The following is a 10194-nucleotide window of genomic DNA, read 5'->3' on the forward strand; positions in this document are numbered from 1 at the left end:
AAACATAAATCACTAGGTTTGAATTTTACAATTTCTAGTTTTATTTAGTACACTCAGTCTGATAATCATATGCAAAAAGTGATAGAGTATTTCTTGAGGTCATACCACTTTTGCGCAACAACTGCATATGTTGATGCCAGGCGTGCTAATTTTATGTTGTCAGCGCTGGACATCTCTCGCAGGAGATCTGCCTTTACTGAATCAATGGATTGTTGTTGTCTGGCCAATTCTGGTCCCAGAGCGATGAGTTGGCGTATATCCCCTGATGCCCTTGCTTGCAGATCGGACAGGAGTGTCTTGTCTTCTATGATCAGGCACTAATTGCATTCAACCAAATGGAACTAAAACTTGACTGTACATCAAAGACTTACAAAGCTTTCCTGGATTTGTTACCATGTGATGATCTGCATCACAAATGCATGACTTTCCCCTGAACCTCTGAGAAACTATGAAATTGATGTCTCACTTGTCATGCAAATTTTGTCCATTACTGTTTCCCTCCAAATTTATACATAAAATGCATCTGAAAAGCATACCATTTACTACTGTAACAGTATTAAAAAAAGTTTTCATGATAAAGTAAGCATCTTTATTGGCATCATTTTGTCAAAATACAATCCTCCTTAACTAACATAAGGCAAATATCTTGCCATCAATCAATTTCATGTATCTTCAAGTTATGCTAAACGTAAAGGTATCTTTCGTGTAAGCTTATCTTCCTCTGGTCATGAGGAGAAAGGCAGACAGTTTGTACAGGCTTAATGTAGTGGGAAAGTTCCTGAACTGATTTCTTCCCGGGAAAGGTCGCCAAGTCTGTCTAGTCTTTCCCCTCTTGGAGGCTTGAACTGTGAACTTTGTTTCAAATATTTACGATCGTTCCCTGTTCTATAACGAGCATGCATATATCGAGCTCCTTGCGCCGGTGTCCAGTCTCCAGCCCTCGGTCTCCACGTCCCAGCCGGCAACGATGTTTGAGTTTTCACGTTGTCTCTGCATGCAGGCCTGGACGGGACAGATGGTTTCAAGAAGTTGGACATGGACCTCCAAACATCTCCATGCTTCATCTATGCAATGTTCAGCCATATTGGATATACGGATATGAGTTCACGTTGAGAACATAAGTCACTTACTACTGCATAGATTAGGGAGTTTGTTAGTATGTAGTACCCACCTATGTAATCCTGTCTTGTGATGACATATAAGTGTAGCTTGCTGGAGGATAAACTCCAAATAATCCTTGACAACAAAATGGTTGCCTGGTTCCCGGGATATACTTTTAACCAAGTTCCATTGCCTAAACACAGAAGAAGTAGGTCTATGCTGTAATGGACGATCTTCCTCGTGGGGATCAGTTTCTTGGCAGCCTCTTCCATGGCTGTCTTTTCTGATGCCCAATCCGACACAGATATCCTTACATCACTGTGGGACACAGTGGATACATTTTTAGATAAAAAAAGACATCTGGAACCTCTGCATGAAGCAATGAATGTTTTTTTGAGTCAACACATGTCATATACATTTCTGGTAATGCCACACGATTCAGGAAGCAGTCAAAGCAACTAATCAAGTATTACTAATGGGCCGTAGATTTTATCATAAAACAGACCAGTGTTTGGGTTCATTACGTGTTTACGTGTTGTACCATTTTTTCTAAGGAGCGGTGCTTCCAAAAACCCAAAGTGAACCTTGCTGCGCTTCCTACGTCATCATCCAGCCTCCACCGAATACCCTCCCCAGACGGAATATGCACAAGCGCCGCCATAAAATAGTCCGTCCGAGAAAGGAAACGTTCTATCAATATGTTGATAGGTTAGACTGTTTTGCTTTTTCTTGACTATTTTATTTTGTTATGTGTAATTTTTGACTATATAAGCTTTTCGTAAGTCTTTCATTTGGAGTGTAGCGGCATTCCAGATGTTTACGCGCACCAATACAGGAGAAATCATTTGGTTCTGTGTGGAATTCAGTCAGTACAGGGCGGCCATTTTTGAGGTGAGGTTGAATATTTCCTACGACAGAATATGTCTTTGTATTTTAGCTTACCTTTGTCTAGAAAAGTCTTGACAGACTTCTTGTAGTATAGCTGGTTCGGCGGTTATTATGAAATATTAGAGCTTGAAGCTTTTACGAAGTCCATTTTTCGGAGAACAAAGGACCTGGGTGGCGTGGTCGGGTCACACCGACGCTACTTGTGTTCACTGAATTCTGAATAATCGCCTTGGAGATTATTTAAATGTGTATTATATAGAAGGACTAATGTACCGGAGGCCGATTCTGTATCTTTACTTGTGCCAAACATTTATTTATAGTTCTACAGTCACATCTGCTGAAGTTATGCAATAAAGTATGTATCTCATTCGCACAGATCAACCCGGAGGTGTACAGCATGTCACGTGTGTGGTGGTCTCTGAAGTATGGCAAATCAGCTCAATATCCAGAGGAGGATGCTGTCACAAATGAACATCTTGAGGAGATCAAAAGCAGCGGCTGTAAATTCTCTTCTGTACACCCAGAGACAAACATAGCACAGAGCAGAACTATTGGTAATGGCAATATATCCAGCTTACTCAGGCCAGGGTTTGATAGCCAGGTCTGTTATTACAGCTGTCCAGCCTCTTGGAAACCCAGACTTCGGGGACTGTGCCTCTGGTACAGTGGGGGCTGGTTTAGCTTAGTTAGATTGGTTTGCTGGGTGTCAATGCCACAAATAATGTCTCATTCCTTCTGCTCTTGTTCTAACTCGCACAAAACAAAAACTATAAGAACAATTTTGGAAAAAAAAAAAAAACACATAAATGAATGAAAATTGTACTGATAATGGGGGCTGGTGATAGTTTTGTTAGGTTTGACTCCTACCTGGCTGGAATTACTCTTATATACTCTACTCTTTTATTTGAGGCAGTGGATTAGCAGCCGTTGCAGGCGTGAATTGGTTAAGCATATGTGATATAAGAAAAAAAATACAAAGAGTGTGACCACTTCAACTGTCCTCCTTTTGTACTATTTCCATGTCTTTTTTTAAATTTTCATTTTGGTGACCAACGACACGTCCCCCGCCCCCCCCCCCCCTCAATGAAACGGAATGAGCAGACAGACACAGGCTACACATAGATAATTGGTCGGCATAGGTCCGGCCAATGGCACATGGCATCTCACCCAAATGTTGGCAATAATAGTCCATGAAGGCTGCAGTGATTGCATTGTCTGGAAATGGAAATGTTTAAATATACATAAATTTGCATGCAATTGCAAGCTACTTCCGGGAAAATGAGTAACACACAGAGAATAGGTTTTTATCTGAATTCTTACCCAGCTCATCTATAGCCTCCGCATCCATCAGACCAGCGTGCGAATACTTCTTGTGACACTGAGCAAACAGCCTGAAAGAGTGTTCGTGCTTTTCAGCTGTTGCTCGTGTCTTTGGCACCAGGGGCAGGTAGGGTACTTCTCCAGGATGTCATTGATGGTTGCGACCACAAAAGATGTTAGCGTATTTATTGCATCCTCCTGTGCACTTAAAAGAACTATCACAACAGCAGAAGTCAGCTTACTGATCCCAAGGGGTGGGGGGGGGGGGGGGGGTGGTAGTATAACTATAAACGCCAATGTGCCCGACCTCGTCGCACAGAAAACAGATTGGCTGCCCGTCCGGAGCGTAGCGATAACTAGGGTACCGCTGATCACGTTCGTTCGATTAGGGCCTGGTCGCCCCGGACTAGCGTCACTAGGGCCGGAACGTGGCGCGTTGTACTGCCCATATTGCTCAGCCCTGCGAACCAGAGCTTCGTTCGTCCGAATTAGAGCATCGTTTTTCGCGCGTAGTTCCCTGATTGCGCGTCTTAGGTCTTCTTGACCTTGATAGTATCTATACGAAGTGTCCATCGTTCCTTGGGACTCTGTGGACGCACAGGCGCCCCTGGCGCTAGCTTCTTACGGGTGATCGCCCCCCTGTCAGTCCCCTTACTTCCAGCCGGATGTCCATAAATTTGCATTCCCGGCGTTGTCGGACGTACGCTACTAGGTGCCTACTCAAAGTTCTATCTCGGAGGGCCATATCCTCGTCAGTTAATATGCCTGGCCGCTTCTGTTCTGCCCTTCGCGCCAGGCTCTGCAGGGCGAGGGCGTAGTCACGACACTCTGCTCTCGTCGGTAGAACTCTGATAGTAGAGTCGTGCAGGGAGCAGTGTCCCTATATGCACCCCGCAATATGCGGACTATGGTATATATACTTGTCTTTTCCCGCACCGAGAGGCAGGCCACCAAATCTGGGCCTCCTCTCACTAATCCTCGAACGAACTAGCGGGATCTCTGCCCGAGAATTATGTCAAGTTCCTTTCCCGTTGGACAATAACTGTCGGCTGTGCCCCGGGGAGCACCGACTGCCCTAACCCCAACTGTGGGACCCGCCCAACACTTGATACCCGCCCCCCTGCTGCGAGGCCGGGCGATTGTCGCCCCGGTAGCGGGCAACGTGACCGGCCGCGTACGGGTCGGATCGGCCTGCGACACCCCCGTTGCCATCGACAGTGGCGTGGACGAACGTATTGTCCACCATCTGAGGGCACGTAAATGGGCATAGAGGCTACCGCTAGGCCACATGTTGTTTGGAAATTCTGCTGTGTATGTGCAGTCATTCAGGGTTATTGATACAACCTTTGTGATTATTTGGTCGTGGACCACATCTACATAAGTACCAGAGGGCTTGTACCTAGTAATATGTGGGACAGAGAAAAGGTGGTTCATTATTGTGCTCTTCCCCAGGTGGAATGGGCTCCAAAACATGTACTACAGCATATTGTTATTCTCTTGTAATACACGGACATGGGTCAACACACGTGCAGGATTTAGAGCTATGTTGGACATAGCAGATAATTTCCCCAACACAATTAACTTAACGAAATCGCCAAGATTCTCTTTTTTCATACCTGATATTAATTGCAAATAAAACGTGCTATATCGAAGAAGGTGTCTATTCCACAACTTTTGTCCACATTTATTTATGGAAGGGTTGCTAATTTAATGTCATTATAACAAATTGAAGAAAAAAATCATTGCACAAGGGGTGACCACAATCACACCAACAATACAGGTACATAAACACAATCAGTCCAAATACATCAACAAGGTACAAGCGGTAACAATACTACAATGTCTTTGGCAAAAAGTTAATAGTGGTTGTTCAGGGGTTTCCCGTGGCCGCTTGGAGAACAGGATTCACAGTCCACCTGTCGAGCACGAATCGGACCTGTCGTGGCAGCACGATAGAGTCGGATGCCGGCGCGAACACGAGATGATTGACCGCAGGTGTGTCACATTCAAAAGTCCGACGTGACACACTTTATGCACACAAGGAGAATCCTTCCCCTCCAGTAAGGTATGAAAAAATACACCCATGTGACAGATGGCCGAGATGTGTAATAGAGGTGATCAGTTAGTGCATTAGCATAGGCAAGAGACAATGAGTCATTGCGTTGCCATTTTGTATCTTCAATCGACGCCTTACGGCGTCATCCCTGAGACCGTCTATCAGTCTATCCCTTAAAGTTCTGTCTCTAACTTGGGCCGTTACGGCGGCTGCGCCTGAGCAGCAGGCCCGGCCATCATCACGGGCCTCTTCATTAATCTTCATCACTGCTTCCACCTGGTGGCAATACCGCTTTAAGATGACTGATAAGGCGGCTGGACTTCGATTTCTTCCCATCACCCTGTACTCCGTCTTTTTCATTTCTCGGACGATGGTATTCCGTCGTCACCAAGGTATGATCCAGGTACTGCTCGCCGAAGGCCCTGTAACTGACATATATGTGTATATGAATATCATTTTTGTCACCTGTGGCCAAACAGCACTAGTGCTTAGTGTTTTATCATGTGGTGTCATTTTTGGTATCCCTTTTCACAAGTAAAGTAAGTTGCGTTTAGGTGGTGTACCGTCTAACTTAGATCGTGCTTCAAAACAATTAAACCGTGAGGTCTGAGCTCGAGGACCACACCACTCATGAGGAAAACATGACGATAGCCTAGGCTTAAAGCCATTTGAGAAGAGTATCAGACTCAACCTCCAGGTCATCGTCGTCCGAGTCTGACTCCGAGCTGCTGGCCGGATCCCTCCTCGACTGCTTCCCCTGTCGTCCAGGGGCGGCTTTTGGCGGGGCTGGCGCCGACCTCTTCCCGTCCCCCGCAACTCGGTACATACGGTACATATCATTGACATCTTCGGCAATAGAAGCTGCGGATGTTGCTTGTGATCCGTGTGGCCCAGACATCTCTTCCAGAGTATCTATGGCAGCACGTATGATCGTAGTCTATGTTACCTTCTAGTTTCAGTGGGTCGTGCCTGGTAGTGGGCATTTTACCAGCCAGCTGAAGGAGGGTGCAAAAGAAGCTGATCTGAAACATGCCAAGACTCATTTTAATATCCAGAGTCTAAACTAATAAACTAATAATGACGCTAGCATGATAACTGAACAGTTAGCTTTTAGTACAATGTTTATCTTACTTGAAACAGCTGGTTGCACTGCGTTGACCCACGACATCATCAGCTGACGTCCAGCCTTCCTCAGGGGTTTCGCCCCCTCTGTCAGGACCCCCTCTGGCTGGCGGGGCGGTGACGTTGGCCAGTCCGTCACCTGCCGTGGGTCAGGTTTTCCACGTGTACTCCTTGCTTTTCATCCAGAGCCATCTTGACGCAGACTCCGCTGTTTCTGCCAAGTTCTTGGTAACCGCTTTTCTTTTCCTTCCTTTAATCCCACATGCTCCTAACCCTCTCCATGCTGACTGTCCTACAAATCCTCTGCACCCAACTTCTATGGGGTAATACCAGGTTTTCCACCCTTTCTCTATACAGGACTGCTTCAGTTCACTGTACTTCTCAGCTTTCCTTTCAAATGCTTCCTCCAACCTGTCCTCCCAAGGTACAGTGAGCTCTAGGATGACTACCTGTCTGGTCTTTGCTGACCATATCACTATGTCTGGTCTCTTGTTCGTTGTTGTTATCTCCTCTGGGAAGGTTAGTTTCCTGTCCAGGTCGACCCGTAGGTCCCAGTCCCCTGCTGTGGCCAGAATTCCTAGACCTTCGTCTAGTGCACTCTTTCCCCTCCTTTTTCCTTTCCCTCCTTCCTTCACGAACTCTACAAACCTCAGCCTTCTCTGCTTTCTTCCTCTCATCTGTGCCCTCTTCTCCTCAAGTGCGGCTGCTAGGACCCTTAACACTTTGTCATGTCTCCACCTGTACCTTCCCTGTCCTAGGGCTATGGCACATCCTGTCAGCAGGTGACTTAAGGTCCCTCTCTTCCCGCACAGCACGCACTTCTCTTTACTCTCCTTGCCCCATCTCTTCAGGTTTGCTGGGGTGGGTAAGAGATCGTACACAGACTTTAGTAGGAACTGTGTCCTCAGTGGTTCCCAGGACCAGAGCTCCTTCCAGGTAATCTTCCTCTCTCGAGCCTGTTCCCATTTGACCCAGGCTCCCTGTACACCCTGGCTAACTGCCTGAGCTCTCCTCTGCTCTTCTTCCTGTCGTCTAATTTCACCCTGTAGCATCTTCCTTCTTACAATGGGCGCAGCATCTTTCCATCTCTGACCTGCGGATGTCCCTGCTCCTAAGCCTAGCCTCCCCTGGGCCACCACTCCCACAATATCTTTGTGCCTCAGCCTACTTCTAGCGCTTTCTGCCGCCTCTGCTGCTGGTCCACAATCCATCAAATCACACATGAATTGTATAATCTTGACTTATGTCGGTTTGTATTGTATTATCAGACATCATATACATATACAACATTTAGCATTATCAACTGTTACAGATAACATCATGTTGCATACATCTGATTCAGTACATTATGATTCCCTGGGTTTCTGACCAAAAGAGTAACTTCAACAACTTACCACTTAACTCGACACTGTCTGAAGTCTGATTCTATACAAACTCTTCCTTGTTCCAGATTTCAGAACATCTTAGGACAGACATAATCTTCCTGTTGTGTGACCCAGGCATGTACTTCACTGTCACTTAGACTGGCACAAGAGTAGTGGTACCACTGGGCACACTTGTCACACAGTGATCATAGGTGAGCCTGGTCTGTGCTCATAACAGCAATATGTTGTCAACTGGTAGCTCACTGACACAATGTTTGCTTGGCCAACTTTGGTGTCATGTGGGAACATCTTCATTGCTTTCCTTTCCAGACATCCCTCGAAATGACGCTTCATCTGTCCTTTCTGAAACACAACAATGGAATTTCCTCCGCCAGCGCTACAGCATTGGCAACTGCATATAGTACAGTCATTTCCACCTTGTTGCTTCTGAGCACAGATAACATTGACAGGAATGATGCAATCTTCCCCATGAGCAAACTGCTTGTACAGGTAAACCAATTGGCTGCGAAGCTCAGGTTTCATGGATGGCTGAAGGGAATCATATATTTTGTACTTGTACTCTCTGTACTTTGTGGGAAGGAACTTCATTGCCCAATCAGATTGTTTAACTAGCTCCTGATTGAACGCACGCAGCATGTGTGCCTTGTAGTTGTGAATGGCTGTTGATGAATGGTCGAAGGTGAAATTTAGGTGATTCTTGTGCTCGTCTGTTAAAAGACCTTGTTCCATCGTGTTCTGTACTTCATTTAGGCTATAGTCTTATGTTTGCACACCTGTCATAGGCAACATTATGGTTGTGGTTACAATTGCCAGCTTACTCTTATCGCTGAGGGCGAATGCTATGCAATGGTCATGCTATGCATCTGTCTTCTAATTGAAAAATTAGGTATGCGCAGTCAGATTGCGTTCTGTGATCAAAATTCCGATAACGAAAGGCCTGACACAACATTTCCCTCATAGTCTCTCTTAAACTACCATTATTATTGTCATAGTTGACAAATTACTCTTTCATCTAAATGCACAGCAGGATTGTTTGTGTAGCGTAGAAGCATCCTTTCTACGGTACTTAATTATTTAGTCAATGGGCGCATTTCTGGGCGTAAGACAAACAAAGAATGTTTCGAACATGCAGCTGTATCCTTTGCCATGAGACTTGCCCTCGCTGACGCACTTCACACTGTTAATTTCTGGGAATTTGTCCTGGTGTTTGGACCGGTATACTTTGGAGACGGTTTTCTTGAGTTTGAGATCAGACAAAATTAGATGAACTGTCCCCCGTCCTGTTGTCACTTCAGGCATGTTCCCACAGCCTACTCCTTCTCTGCTCTTGGAAGTGCCATTGTAAAGCGGGAAGCCTTCAGACGCTACGGTGTCATTACCTTTCATGCAAAGATGGGCAATGTACAATGAAGAATTGTTTATTGCGTTACAAATAGTGACAGTGCAGTTCTTTTGTGAAATCCACGTGTGCCCCACGTTCCATCTGCTTGTGTCACAGCTCACTTGGCGCTTCCAAGCTCCTCTGCAGGAAAATTTCTCATCTCCGTTTTGGCGGCTTCACAGTGCTTGTCACACAGTAGATATAGCAGATAAATCGTGTAGTACATACGTCCACCCAACTAGCACAGTATGTAACTAGAGTTGCACTCATTCGCCCAATTCTATATTTTCTATTGACACGAACTTTTATGAGATTGTATTTAGTTCGATATATGACTGTTTGAATGTGTTTAGGGTATGGCCGTGTTTAGGGTATGTTCCGTCCCATTTTAATTGCGGGCCTGTGATGAGAATGGTCTAATTACTAATTGATGCTGCAATGTACTATGTTCGCTCTTTATCTTACATTATCTGTCTGTTTCTGACAACCTCTGCGGTCGCCTTTCGTAGTATATCATTGACTTGTCTTGCCAATTATATAACGTCGTCTCTGTTCCATATCTTTGTGGTCTTAGTTGGTCCGTTTGCCAGAATAGTGTATCATTTCTTCAGAACAATTGTGTACGCGTCTCAGCTGCTTGATCTCGGTACAAGGAAAATATTGTTCTGACGGAAGGCAAGTCATTGACTTCCTGTTCCGGGTTGATGGTCTGTAGAGGATGGACAGATAATTGGGACATGTGTGATGATGGGTGACAGCATGGACAGGAGGAATGGTAACAGGGATCAATGATGGGTGGAATGATAGCCTGGTAGATGGGAGGGACATAGGGGATAACCGGTTGCATGATGAAGGTTGGCTACGTTAAAGTAATGAAACGTGATTGTTATTCCTCGTGTCCTGGTCTCTGTCGTAGACGTTCCACGCGTGGATTGGGAAGA

At 45.5% G+C, this 10194-nt stretch overlaps 1 long non-coding RNA gene across 1 annotated transcript; it reads left to right on the plus strand.

Annotated features, from left to right (window-relative positions):
* Window positions 1–1746: 1746 nt before the first annotated feature.
* LOC118417292 lies at window positions 1747–2943 on the plus strand. The gene is made up of 2 exons (XR_004831357.1): window positions 1747–1992; window positions 2366–2943. It is a non-coding gene; the product is annotated as an uncharacterized LOC118417292 (long non-coding RNA).
* The last annotated feature ends 7251 nt before the right edge of the window (window positions 2944–10194 follow it).

The sequence above is a fragment of the Branchiostoma floridae genome, chromosome 6 (genome assembly GCF_000003815.2).
Source record: "Branchiostoma floridae strain S238N-H82 chromosome 6, Bfl_VNyyK, whole genome shotgun sequence".
In the NCBI taxonomy this organism is placed as follows: domain Eukaryota; kingdom Metazoa; phylum Chordata; class Leptocardii; order Amphioxiformes; family Branchiostomatidae; genus Branchiostoma; species Branchiostoma floridae.